The following is a 12959-nucleotide window of genomic DNA, read 5'->3' on the forward strand; positions in this document are numbered from 1 at the left end:
TAAGTTTGATTCCAAAGCACAAAAATGTTTCCTTCTTGGATATTCTGAACGCTCAAAAGGCTACAGAGTATACAATACTGAAACATTGATTGTAGAAGAATCAATCAATATCAGGTTTGATGATAAGCTTGGTTCTGAAAAACCAAAGCAGTTTGATAATTTTGCAGATTGTGATATTGATATATCAGAAGTTGTTGAGCCAAGAAGCAACGCATCAGAAGCAGAGCTTCTCAGAAGCAAAGAATCTGAAGATCAAGTATCAGCTTCTCTGGAGAATCTAAGCATTTCTGAAGAACCATCTGTCAGAAGATCATCCAGACTCATCTCTGGTCATTCAGAAGATGTCATTCTTGGAAAGAAGGATGATCCAATCAGAACAAGAGCATTCCTTAAGAACAATGCAGACTGTCAATTAGGTCTTGTATCTTTGATCGAGCCAACTTCTGTTGATCATGCTCTAGAAGATCCAGACTGGATAATTGCTATGCAAGAAGAACTGAATCAGTTTACAAGGAATGATGTTTGGGATCTTGTTCCTAGACCAGATGGATTCAATATAATCGGCACAAAATGGGTCTTCAGAAACAAGCTCAGTGAGAAAGGTGAAGTGGTAAGGAACAAAGCCAGACTGGTGGCTCAGGGTTATAGTCAGCAAGAAGGGATTGACTATACAGAAACCTTTGCACCAGTGGCCAGGTTAGAATCTATTCGTCTATTAATTTCATTTGCCACTCAACATAACATCACTCTCTATCAGATGGATGTTAAGAGTGCCTTCTTAAATGGTTATATAGATGAAGAAGTTTATGTCCATCAACCTCCTGGTTTTGAAGACTCTATGTCTCCTAATCATGTTTTTAAACTAAAGAAATCATTGTATGGATTGAAACAGGCTCCCAGAGCTTGGTATGAACGCTTAAGTTCTTTCCTTCTGGATAATGGTTTCACTAGAGGAAAAGTGGACACTACTCTCTTTTGTAAAACCTTTAAAAGGGATATTTTAATTTGTCAAATATATGTAGATGATATTATTTTTGGAACATCTAATGCTACACTTGGGAAGGAGTTTGCTGAGTCTATGCAGGCTGAGTTTGAAATGAGCATGATGGGAGAACTCAAGTATTTCCTTGGAATACAAATAAATCAAACATCAGAAGGAACGTATGTTCACCAAACCAAGTATGTGAAGGAACTTCTGAAGAAGTTTAATCTTCTAGACTGCAAAGAAGCCAAAGCTCCTATGCATCCAACATGCATCCTAGGTAAGGATGAGGTAAGTAAGAAGGTAGATCAGAAGTTATACAGAGGTATGATTGGATCTCTTCTATATCTGACTGCTTCTAGACCTGACATTCTGTTCAGTGTTTGTTTGTGTGCTAGATTCCAATCAGATCCTAGAGAATCTCATTTAACTGCTGTTAAGAGAATTCTAAGGTATCTGAAAGGTACTACTAATGTTGGCTTAGTTTACAGAAAATCTAAAGAATACAACTTAGTAGGATTCTGCGATGCTGACTATGCTGGAGACAGAATTGAAAGAAAGAGTACTTCAGGAAGTTGCCAATTTCTTGGAAGTCATTTGATCTCTTGGTATAGCAAGAAGCAAGCAACTATTGCTCTATCAACAACAGAAGCAGAATATGTCGCTGTTGCTGGTTGCAGTACACAGATGCTCTGGATGAAGAGTCAGTTAGAAGATTATCAGATATTTGAGAGTAACATTCCTATATTCTGTGATAATACTTCTGCTATATGTTTATCTAAGAATCCTATTCTTCATTCAAAAGCTAAACATATTGAGATTAAACATCATTTCATAAGGGACTATGTTCAGAAGGGTGTTATATCTTTAAACTTTGTGGATACAGACCATCAATGGGCTGATATCTTTACAAAACCCCTGGCTGAAGATAGGTTTAAGTTCATTCTGAAGAACATCAGTATGGATTTATGCCCAGAATGAGAAGATGAGAAGTTCTTACGTATGAGTATCTTCTGAAATGAAAATGGACTATTTTTTTAATCAGAAGTTCTGATTGAAATATTTTAGAAATTATGATTCGGTTATTACTAACGTTTCATTGTCTAAGTTGATTCAGAACCTCTTTTAAAGCAAAACAGCTGTAACGTTTTATCTCGGGATGGTAAACCTGTCGTTACTATTCATGGATAAGCGCGCGTGCAGTTGAAGGGACGCTGTTGCACCCCAAAATTTGCCCACCCAATTTTATTTATAACTGGCTTCAATTTCTCATTCATTTGCATACCTCCACTAAGTCATCTAACATTCACATATCATTAATAAATAAATCAAGCATGGGATCAAAGTTCATGGAACAAATTGAAGGTCTCACTTGATTTTGGAGTTCTATACTTTACAAGCTTGGTCCAACTGGAATGTTGTTAACACGTAAATTAAGGGAATCGTGGTCTTGACTTATGGTCACGTGGATTAAGATATTCATATGACAAACGAGGAGTTTCTCCTACGGAGTTGGAATCAATAATGAATGTGTACAAAATTGAATTGTACATGATGTTGTGGCAGATTAGTTCCACTGTGCGGGCTACTTGATAAAAGGATTGATTTTTGGCTTCTTCCACCTTATGCTTTGGTTTATTTAAGAGTGTAAAGAGTTAAATCTCAAATTTGAAGCCTTGGAGGAAAATATTCACTCAAGATTCAAGACTTTATTCGTTAGTATTTCAAGTCTAACATAAAAGTATACACTACTATTCAAGACAAAGTCCAATTCCATTACAAAGTTTCACAAATATGCATCCATCAAAGACTATTCCTTATTACAGAATCCAAAAAGTGCTTTATAAGTAAAATACATTGAAAACCAGACATTGAACCATTCAAAACTCATCCACATTTATACAATAACCAAGTATGAGTTATTACATTACATTCCATCAAAGTTTGAACAAAGAAAAAGAAATCCAAGTTTATGCTACAAGGGCCAAGCTCCACTAATCTTCATCATGAGCCCAAGCTTTAACTCCAATCCAATTACCTGCAACAAACCCAAACCACACAAATCAGTTCAGCTCATACAAATTCCTAGCCCAATACATCCTGTAACCTCACTGTCCACCAAAAGCTACAGCACCATTAAAAATTCACTAACAGGCCCTATACACAAACTAACAGCATAACTGTTATAACAACCTTAAACAGTCCCCTAACTAACTCTGTAGCATCCTAACTGTTTCATACAACTAACCTATAACTGTCAAAACCCCTTTACAACTAACTGAAACAGATTTCTAACTGACATAACCAATTTGTAACCAACCAATCCCATAACAGAATTAGTAACTAACTTTTAAACTGCAAGTAACCAACTCTCTCAGCTCTAATCCTCACCATTCACCTCTAACTACCTTTTAATCTCTTAACAGAAATTAACAGAGTCATAACAGAATGTAACAGAAAAGGAAAAGAGAACTAACCTGAGAAATCTCTATATAACAGAGCATCTCTCCATTCCTCATCTTCCTCTCTTTCTTCACTCTCTGAACCCCTTGAATCCTTCACTTCCATCTCTCATCATTCACCAACTCCACCATTCCATAACTCTTCTCCCTCAATCTTCGCAGGACCTCCATTCTCTAATCTTCACACTACATCAACCTTCAATCTTCATCTTCATCGCATCACCATCACAAAATCAACCGGCACAAAAAGAATCATCACCACCAAAAGAACTCTCTTCAATATCCATCGATAATCTTCCATCTCAATTTGCATCGGTCTTTTCAATCTGAAAAGGGAAACAAGAAGAATCAGAAAGCAACCGCTCAATCTCGATTCAATCTTCTTCACTTTCATTCACGATCCAAATTACCATAACCTCCATGACACAAATCGGCAAAGAATAACAACGAATCTTCATCATCCTCACGATCCATTACTTCAATCCTTCAAGAACTTCGCAAATCTCCAAAAGGAAAATTGATACTAAGAAGGAAGAGCGAGATTAATATGGTGTTGCGGTCATAAACGACGGTGCGCGTCTAGTCGGAGAAGAAGCTTCCTCCACCGTGCGCCGCTCGCGTTTTGTGAGGATAGGTTCTGAAGCCTCCGTCGCGATGATAAGAGATTGAGAACGGAGATGTGAAGGGGATTATTGAGCAATTGAATCAGAGGGAAGAAGCAAAGAGATTCTCGCCGGAGATGTGTTATCGGCGCCGTCGCGTTTGAATGTGAGTTTGAGGAGAAGAGGAACGTGAAGTCTGATAGCCACAAGAAGAACCCTAATTCTTCTTTCAAGTTAGTTTTTATTTAATGTAAATTGATTAATTGAGTTTAGCATAAGGTCTATTGTTTTAATTAACTGAATCAATTGATAAAAATCTGATAATCTAAAATTGAATAAGAGAAAATTCTAAAATCACTCTTGGGCCTTGTTGCGAAATTCTATCTGCACACCCCCTGAGGCCCAGTGCTGCACTTTTTTGGCTAAACACATGCTGCAACAAAAACGCCTTTTGGGCCTGTCCACCTGGCCCTACGCCCAGTTTTCTATTCACCATCATGACTTCAATTCTCACCCCCGTTTTACATTTGTATTTTAGATTTTAATTAGATTTCTTTACCATTTCTCTTAGACATTAAAAATACTAATCTTTCTCATGCATTTTAAACCTTTAACACAATCTTTTGTCATATAAAAATAATCACTAAAAAATATTAGTTTAGGCTATTATTGTATTTCTTGTGCTTGATTAGAATTCTTGTTTTTGTCAATAAAAATCAACAAAATAATAGTATTTTAAATTCGATTTTTGTACTATTTTGCATTGTTCACTTTCATGTCTTGTACCATATTTTCAAGTGTTTATGTTAGCCACTTTGCACTAATTTTTGTATCGTTATTTACCTGTATTTCACTTGTAATTTCGATCTCCGCTTATGCTTATATCTTCATGCCATTAGGATCTAGAATTCCCATCGTAATATTAGGCTAGTTGATCATTTTAGGCTAGTCTTCCTTCTTTTCTTTTCAACTTTTAAAATACTTAATAAATATCGATGAAGATCATACCGCTACTATGTTTCATAGTAGGAAAGAAATGATTGGGGTGTAGGCCCCGATGTATGTTCTTTCCTACTTAGCGGAGAAGAAATGATTGAGGTGTGAAGCCTCGATGTATTTCTCAACCGTTGTTTAGAGAAACGATCGTGGTGTAGGCCTCGATGTGCATTCTCTAAACATTCACAAAAGAACTCTTTTTGTGTCTCCTTTACTTAGCGGAGAAGAAATGATTGAGGTGTGAAACCTCGATGTATTTCTTAACCGTTATTTAGAGAAACGATTGTGGCGTAGGCCTCGATGTGCTTTCTCTAAATATGCAAAACAAAACTCTTTTTGGTATGATCTAAGTCACAAATTAATTTCCCTTAAAAGACACCTAAACAAAAACACTTCAAAATACCTAATAAAGGCTCAGAGCTAATCAAAGTGAGGAAGTGATGCGATGCCTTGTAGTAGGTTTTCGTCCATCATGGAATCACACATAAAAAACACAAACCAATCTCTTTTTCTCTCTTGCCTCCGAGGCATTTCTTTCTCTTGCCTTCAGGGCATTCTTTCTCCTAATCGGACACGTTACTTCCGCTCCATTCCCAGCTTAAGACTCCAGAGGTCGAGCAGCGGAGTGCGAATGTAACTGTTCAACTAAAAAACACAAAAACAAACAAAAACTAAAGAGCCGAACTACGGCGCTCTGATTCCTGAAAAGGATACGTAGGCATTAGGTCGCGGGGCCTAAGCGAGCACAATTATTTAAAAACCTTATTTTCCCCGTGTTTCTTTTCTTTCATTTGCATGCATTCCCTTAGTAATTAAGCTTTAGATTTATACACCCTTTAGATAGAAATAAACATAGGTGGATACCATCGAGTACGATGGGCGTGAGGGGTGCTAGTACCTTCCCCTCGCGTAACCGACTCCCGTACCTTATCTCTGGTCGCAAGACCTTCTCTTATCCTTATTCTAGGTTTTCTGATATTCCTTTCCCTTATGGGATAAATATATTGGTGGCGACTCTGTTCATTTTCGCGAGCGTGCGTCAGCTGGCGACTCTGCTGGGGAAGAATGTATCGATCCTAGCTTGTGTTTGCTTTCTTTTCTATGGGTGTTCATTTATTGATTTATTGCTTTATTGCTTTACTGCTTTATTGCTTTACTTCTTTATGCCTTGCATATCATGACTATTTATTGCCTGCATATCATGTTTATTTTCTCGCATCCTGGATTATATTATGGGTCCCCGTGGGGGCCACATATTTTCTATGTTTGCAGGTTGGGTGGGATTTCTATGAGGTAAAAGGCCCAATACCCAGGCCAGAGTGATACCTTAGGAACTAGGAATAGAGTGGCCATGACGGACAGAAGACGTATGTCTGATTGATCCGATCATGTATCCACGGACAGAGCTTGGTTGAACGAGGCAATATCGTATGATAGCGCCTACTTTCAATCCTCTGTTGGCTTTTTGACCTACCATATACTAGATCCTACCTGTGAGAGGGGTTGGAAATTTTGTTTTGCAGGAAAACAAGCCTCCATCCCACCCTATGCCCGTTCAGACTATCTATCATAATCAACGTCGAACCTCTGAATCTGGAGGGTTCGACCTTATGTGACTTATGCAAGGTTATCTATCAGAATCAACGTCGAACCTCTGAATCTGGATGGTTCGACCGCCTTTGACTTATGCACAAGCTATTTATCCAGAAAGCAACGTCGAACCTCTGAATCTGGAGGATTCGACCATATCTTATTGTCCATGAGAGGATGTTATCCAAGAGGCCTTGATCCTTGATCCTGATTTATGATACATTTGCATTTTCATTAACATTTTTGCATTCATGCATGTGCATCCATGGTTACCAAGACTCTTACCTTCTTCCTCTCCACATTCAGACAAGACGATTCCTCGACACCGATACATGACAAGAGACAATAAACAAAGAATCATGGGGAATTACAAACAAGATCAAGCTATTATCAGAGAACTCCATGCCCCCTAAAGGGGGCACCTTCCACCAATGGAGCCTAAAGACTTTGTGTTTGTCAGAGAACATTTCATTTGCATCAAAATAAGGCCAAGCTTGCCATTGTATAGATTTCTCAAGTATTTTCAACTGCATTACTTTTGTTGTTATCAAGTACTCCTCATTGTAAGAAACTCATTCTGTTTGAATAAATAAAAATAATGCAATATACATGTTTTTCTCAAATCATTCCATCTTTGTCATTATGTTCATTGATACTCCACTCATTTGTCTTAAGCAACTAAAAAAAGGAGGATGATGAAAAATCAAAAACACATGAACTACTAATTGTATGCCTTTGGAACAAGATCCTGCTGACGATGTACAGGCATTGTTTCCATTCCTAAACACCGGAGTTATAAGGAAGTAAAACCTTCGTCAACCCCTTTTGAGCCAAAGGAGTAGTAGTTTCTTTTCAAAAGATACAAAACCCTCAATCTTAACCAAGGGGCAGGGTAGTCTTCAGTTAGTGCAACCGAGCGCTCAACCTTCAGGTATTCCATCAGAGGATCAATCATATCTCATATCCTACAACAAAAGAGCACAATCCACAATGGATGTCTCTCAATCACTGAGAAGAAGGCAGTCACAAACTTTTCTTCAATTCAATCACAAAAGTCATACAACTTGTTCCCGAACGAGGCAAAAAGAGAATGAAAAGAAAGTATTGAATCATGATCAAAAAAGAAAGAAGCAATAGCCCGCTAAGTCAAAAAGAAAAGCTTTGAAGCGAATGACTTAGGCAAAAACTGGGGCATATCCCGCTGGACAACAAAAACCAAAATCAAAAGAAACTTTCTGTCCAGGCAAAAGTTAGGGAAAGCAAAAGACAAAAGCAAAACAAAAATCCTCCAAGGGACAAGTTGTTGTGACCATCAATAAAAGCACCAAAGGGTGACTGCCACCTCCATCAAAGCTACAAAGGATCCTCATCCATCACAATCCTTCCTGAAAGATGAACACTCGTGTCAAACTAACTGAACGTAGGACTGGAGGACATCATGAAGAGGGGTGGGTTAAGTAGAACTTGAGCCTTTATCCTTTGTTTCTCAAACCGTGAACCCGGCCACGTTACAACCCTCAAAAGTCCTAATTGAAGCAGGGTTCGTTCTGAAAGCATACAAACTGTGAAATCATGTCAAAACTGACTCCTAATGTTGCTTGTCATTTGTGTTAGTATCAATATAACATTGTGACAAATAAAAACTTTTCTTTTGAGATTAACATGTGCATTGCATTCTCATTATCCTTTTCAAAACAGAATTGTCTCCAACTCGAAAGTAAGTACTTGATACCAAGGAAAGTTCAACATTGAAATCCCATCGAGTAGTCTTACAAAGGCAAAGGTTGGTCATCCGCCGAGCAAATACCTCAAGCATCCATTTGGTGGAAGAGTTCCTTTCAATCTGGGGCATTCATTTCAAAATCAACACTGGGGCAGACCATTGCAATCTCCATCATTCAAGCACTATCAAAAGTTCTATCTCAAAAGATCACGCAGGCTGGAGCAAGCTAGTAGTAATTCATTTCTTCATTTTCAAGCAAGTGTCAGATATTGAGACAAGTGTCCAGGAGTCAAGCCAAACACATCACCTTCACAAGTTCTATCCTTCAAGCAACAACCTTTCCGCAAAGGCATTCACCCACTCCTTGTATCGTGGAAACAATCATGTCATTCATAATCATACATGCATCATGCATATCACTGCATTCTCATAAATCAATAATCCAATCATCAACAAATCAAGGGCATCCACCCCACCTTGATTCTTAAGCAGAGTTTCAGAACTCCACCTAATCTACACCATACAAAGCAGAAACCCCAATCAATCAATACACTGCATATAGAATCCATAGCATTGCATCTCCAAAAGTGCATCAAATAAATCAAACATTGCATGTGAAGCATAAGTCAAGTTACTCATCAGATGAGGTCCCTACAAAGTATTCAAGTTGATATTCCACTGGATCACTCAGAGTTACCATTGTGGTGTCACCTTCCAAAGTCAATCATGTCCATCTTTCTTCAACTCGGAGTTGATGTTTTTGTGTTCGACCCAGAGTTGATTCTCCTTTCATCTTCTAACCCCGAGTTAATTATCTCTTCCCACTCAACCCAGAGTTGACGGTTATCTCTTTTCTTTTCCCGCTCAACCCAGGGTTGACGCTTATCTTTTATTCAACCCAGAGTTGATCCCTTGTCTTTTCCCACTCAACCCAGAGTTGATGGTTATTCTTTATCCTTTTCCCCACTCAACCCAGAGTTGATGGTTGTCCCTTATTCAATCCAGAATTGATTCCTTTCCCTCTCAACCCAGAGTTGATGGTTGTCCCTTATTCAATCCAGAATTGATTCCTTTCCCTCTCAACCCAGAGTTGATGGTTGTCCCTTATTCAATCCAGAATTGATTCTCTTCCCACTCAACCCAGAGTTGACGATCATCTTTTCCCCTTTCCCACTCAACCCAGAGTTGACGGTTATTTCTTCTCCTTCCCACTCACCCAGAGTTGACGGTCACCTTTTATTCAACCCAGAGTTGACGGTTTTCTTTCTTTATTTTCTTCTCAACCCAAAGTTGACGATCATCCCTAATTGTTCTTCTTTCCTTTTCTCAACCCAGAGTTGATATCCTCGTCTTATCTTCGACCCAGAGTCGATGTCCTTCTCTCCCTTCTCGATCCAGAATCGATGTTTATCTTTTTATTTAACCCAAAGTTGACGGTCATCCTTTATTCAATCCAGAATTGATCCTTTTTCCCATTCAACCCAGAGTTGACGGTTATCTTTTGTCTTTCCCACTCAACCCAGAGTTGACGGTTATGTCTTATTAATATCCTTTTCCCACTCAACCCAGAGTTGACGATTATTTCTAATTGTTCATCTTTCGACTTTCAACCCATAGTCTTTATCCAATTACTTTCTCTCAACCCAGAGTTGATTTCCTTTCTTTCTTTCTCGACCTCGAGTTGACTTCCCTTTATTCTTCGACCCAGAGTTGACCCACTTTTTCTTTTTCAACCCAGAGTTGATTTCATTTCTAACTCAGAGTTAAGTTGTTCGACCCAGTGTTGGTACGATCTTCCTCAGTGGATTTAACACCATTCTTTTCTCTAATGGATCCTATCTTATCAGGCAAATTTTCAGGTTCACTTGGTATTTAATCTTCTTCTACCTCGAATGCTCGAAAGGCTAGCGCCAATCTCACCTTCAGGTTTAAGATGATTAAATAGGGGCAGCTGTTGCACCCCAAAATTTGCCCACCCAATTTTATTTATAACTGGCTTCAATTTCTCATTCATTTGCATACCTCCACTAAGTCATCTAACATTCACATATCATTAATAAATAAATCAAGCATGGGATCAAAGTTCATGGAACAAATTGAAGGTCTCACTTGATTTTGGAGTTCTATACTTTACAAGCTTGGTCCAACTGGAATGTTGTTAACACGTAAATTAAGGGAATCGTGGTCTTGACTTATGGTCACGTGGATTAAGATATTCATATGACAAACGAGGAGTTTCTCCTACGGAGTTGGAATCAATAATGAATGTGTACAAAATTGAATTGTACATGATGTTGTGGCAGATTAGTTCCACTGTGCGGGCTACTTGATAAAAGGATTGATTTTTGGCTTCTTCCACCTTATGCTTTGGTTTATTTAAGAGTGTAAAGAGTTAAATCTCAAATTTGAAGCCTTGGAGGAAAATATTCACTCAAGATTCAAGACTTTATTCGTTAGTATTTCAAGTCTAACATAAAAGTATACACTACTATTCAAGACAAAGTCCAATTCCATTACAAAGTTTCACAAATATGCATCCATCAAAGACTATTCCTTATTACAGAATCCAAAAAGTGCTTTATAAGTAAAATACATTGAAAACCAGACATTGAACCATTCAAAACTCATCCACATTTATACAATAACCAAGTATGAGTTATTACATTACATTCCATCAAAGTTTGAACAAAGAAAAAGAAATCCAAGTTTATGCTACAAGGGCCAAGCTCCACTAATCTTCATCATGAGCCCAAGCTTTAACTCCAATCCAATTACCTGCAACAAACCCAAACCACACAAATCAGTTCAGCTCATACAAATTCCTAGCCCAATACATCCTGTAACCTCACTGTCCACCAAAAGCTACAGCACCATTAAAAATTCACTAACAGGCCCTATACACAAACTAACAGCATAACTGTTATAACAACCTTAAACAGTCCCCTAACTAACTCTGTAGCATCCTAACTGTTTCATACAACTAACCTATAACTGTCAAAACCCCTTTACAACTAACTGAAACAGATTTCTAACTGACATAACCAATTTGTAACCAACCAATCCCATAACAGAATTAGTAACTAACTTTTAAACTGCAAGTAACCAACTCTCTCAGCTCTAATCCTCACCATTCACCTCTAACTACCTTTTAATCTCTTAACAGAAATTAACAGAGTCATAACAGAATGTAACAGAAAAGGAAAAGAGAACTAACCTGAGAAATCTCTATATAACAGAGCATCTCTCCATTCCTCATCTTCCTCTCTTTCTTCACTCTCTGAACCCCTTGAATCCTTCACTTCCATCTCTCATCATTCACCAACTCCACCATTCCATAACTCTTCTCCCTCAATCTTCGCAGGACCTCCATTCTCTAATCTTCACACTACATCAACCTTCAATCTTCATCTTCATCGCATCACCATCACAAAATCAACCGGCACAAAAAGAATCATCACCACCAAAAGAACTCTCTTCAATATCCATCGATAATCTTCCATCTCAATTTGCATCGGTCTTTTCAATCTGAAAAGGGAAACAAGAAGAATCAGAAAGCAACCGCTCAATCTCGATTCAATCTTCTTCACTTTCATTCACGATCCAAATTACCATAACCTCCATGACACAAATCGGCAAAGAATAACAACGAATCTTCATCATCCTCACGATCCATTACTTCAATCCTTCAAGAACTTCGCAAATCTCCAAAAGGAAAATTGATACTAAGAAGGAAGAGCGAGATTAATATGGTGTTGCGGTCATAAACGACGGTGCGCGTCTAGTCGGAGAAGAAGCTTCCTCCACCGTGCGCCGCTCGCGTTTTGTGAGGATAGGTTCTGAAGCCTCCGTCGCGATGATAAGAGATTGAGAACGGAGATGTGAAGGGGATTATTGAGCAATTGAATCAGAGGGAAGAAGCAAAGAGATTCTCGCCGGAGATGTGTTATCGGCGCCGTCGCGTTTGAATGTGAGTTTGAGGAGAAGAGGAACGTGAAGTCTGATAGCCACAAGAAGAACCCTAATTCTTCTTTCAAGTTAGTTTTTATTTAATGTAAATTGATTAATTGAGTTTAGCATAAGGTCTATTGTTTTAATTAACTGAATCAATTGATAAAAATCTGATAATCTAAAATTGAATAAGAGAAAATTCTAAAATCACTCTTGGGCCTTGTTGCGAAATTCTATCTGCACACCCCCTGAGGCCCAGTGCTGCACTTTTTTGGCTAAACACATGCTGCAACAAAAACGCCTTTTGGGCCTGTCCACCTGGCCCTACGCCCAGTTTTCTATTCACCATCATGACTTCAATTCTCACCCCCGTTTTACATTTGTATTTTAGATTTTAATTAGATTTCTTTACCATTTCTCTTAGACATTAAAAATACTAATCTTTCTCATGCATTTTAAACCTTTAACACAATCTTTTGTCATATAAAAATAATCACTAAAAAATATTAGTTTAGGCTATTATTGTATTTCTTGTGCTTGATTAGAATTCTTGTTTTTGTCAATAAAAATCAACAAAATAATAGTATTTTAAATTCGATTTTTGTACTATTTTGCATTGTTCACTTTCATGTCTTGTACCATATTTTCAAGTGTTT

The 12959-nt window shown here is 38.0% G+C and overlaps 2 long non-coding RNA genes across 2 annotated transcripts; both read right to left on the minus strand.

Moving 5' to 3' along the window:
- Positions 1 to 2713: 2713 nt before the first annotated feature.
- LOC131611562 (uncharacterized) lies at positions 2714 to 4339 on the minus strand. Its single transcript, XR_009286995.1, has 2 exons — positions 3460 to 4339; positions 2714 to 3020 (listed from the first exon to the last, which is right to left on the minus strand). It is a non-coding gene; the product is annotated as an uncharacterized LOC131611562 (long non-coding RNA).
- A 6484-nt stretch (positions 4340 to 10823) lies between these two features.
- Positions 10824 to 12449, minus strand: LOC131611563 (uncharacterized). The gene is made up of 2 exons (XR_009286996.1): positions 11570 to 12449; positions 10824 to 11130 (listed from the first exon to the last, which is right to left on the minus strand). It is a non-coding gene; the product is annotated as an uncharacterized LOC131611563 (long non-coding RNA).
- Between the last annotated feature and the right edge of the window lie 510 nt (positions 12450 to 12959).

The sequence above is a fragment of the Vicia villosa genome, linkage group LG6 (assembly GCF_029867415.1).
Source record: "Vicia villosa cultivar HV-30 ecotype Madison, WI linkage group LG6, Vvil1.0, whole genome shotgun sequence".
Lineage (NCBI taxonomy): Eukaryota > Viridiplantae > Streptophyta > Magnoliopsida > Fabales > Fabaceae > Vicia > Vicia villosa.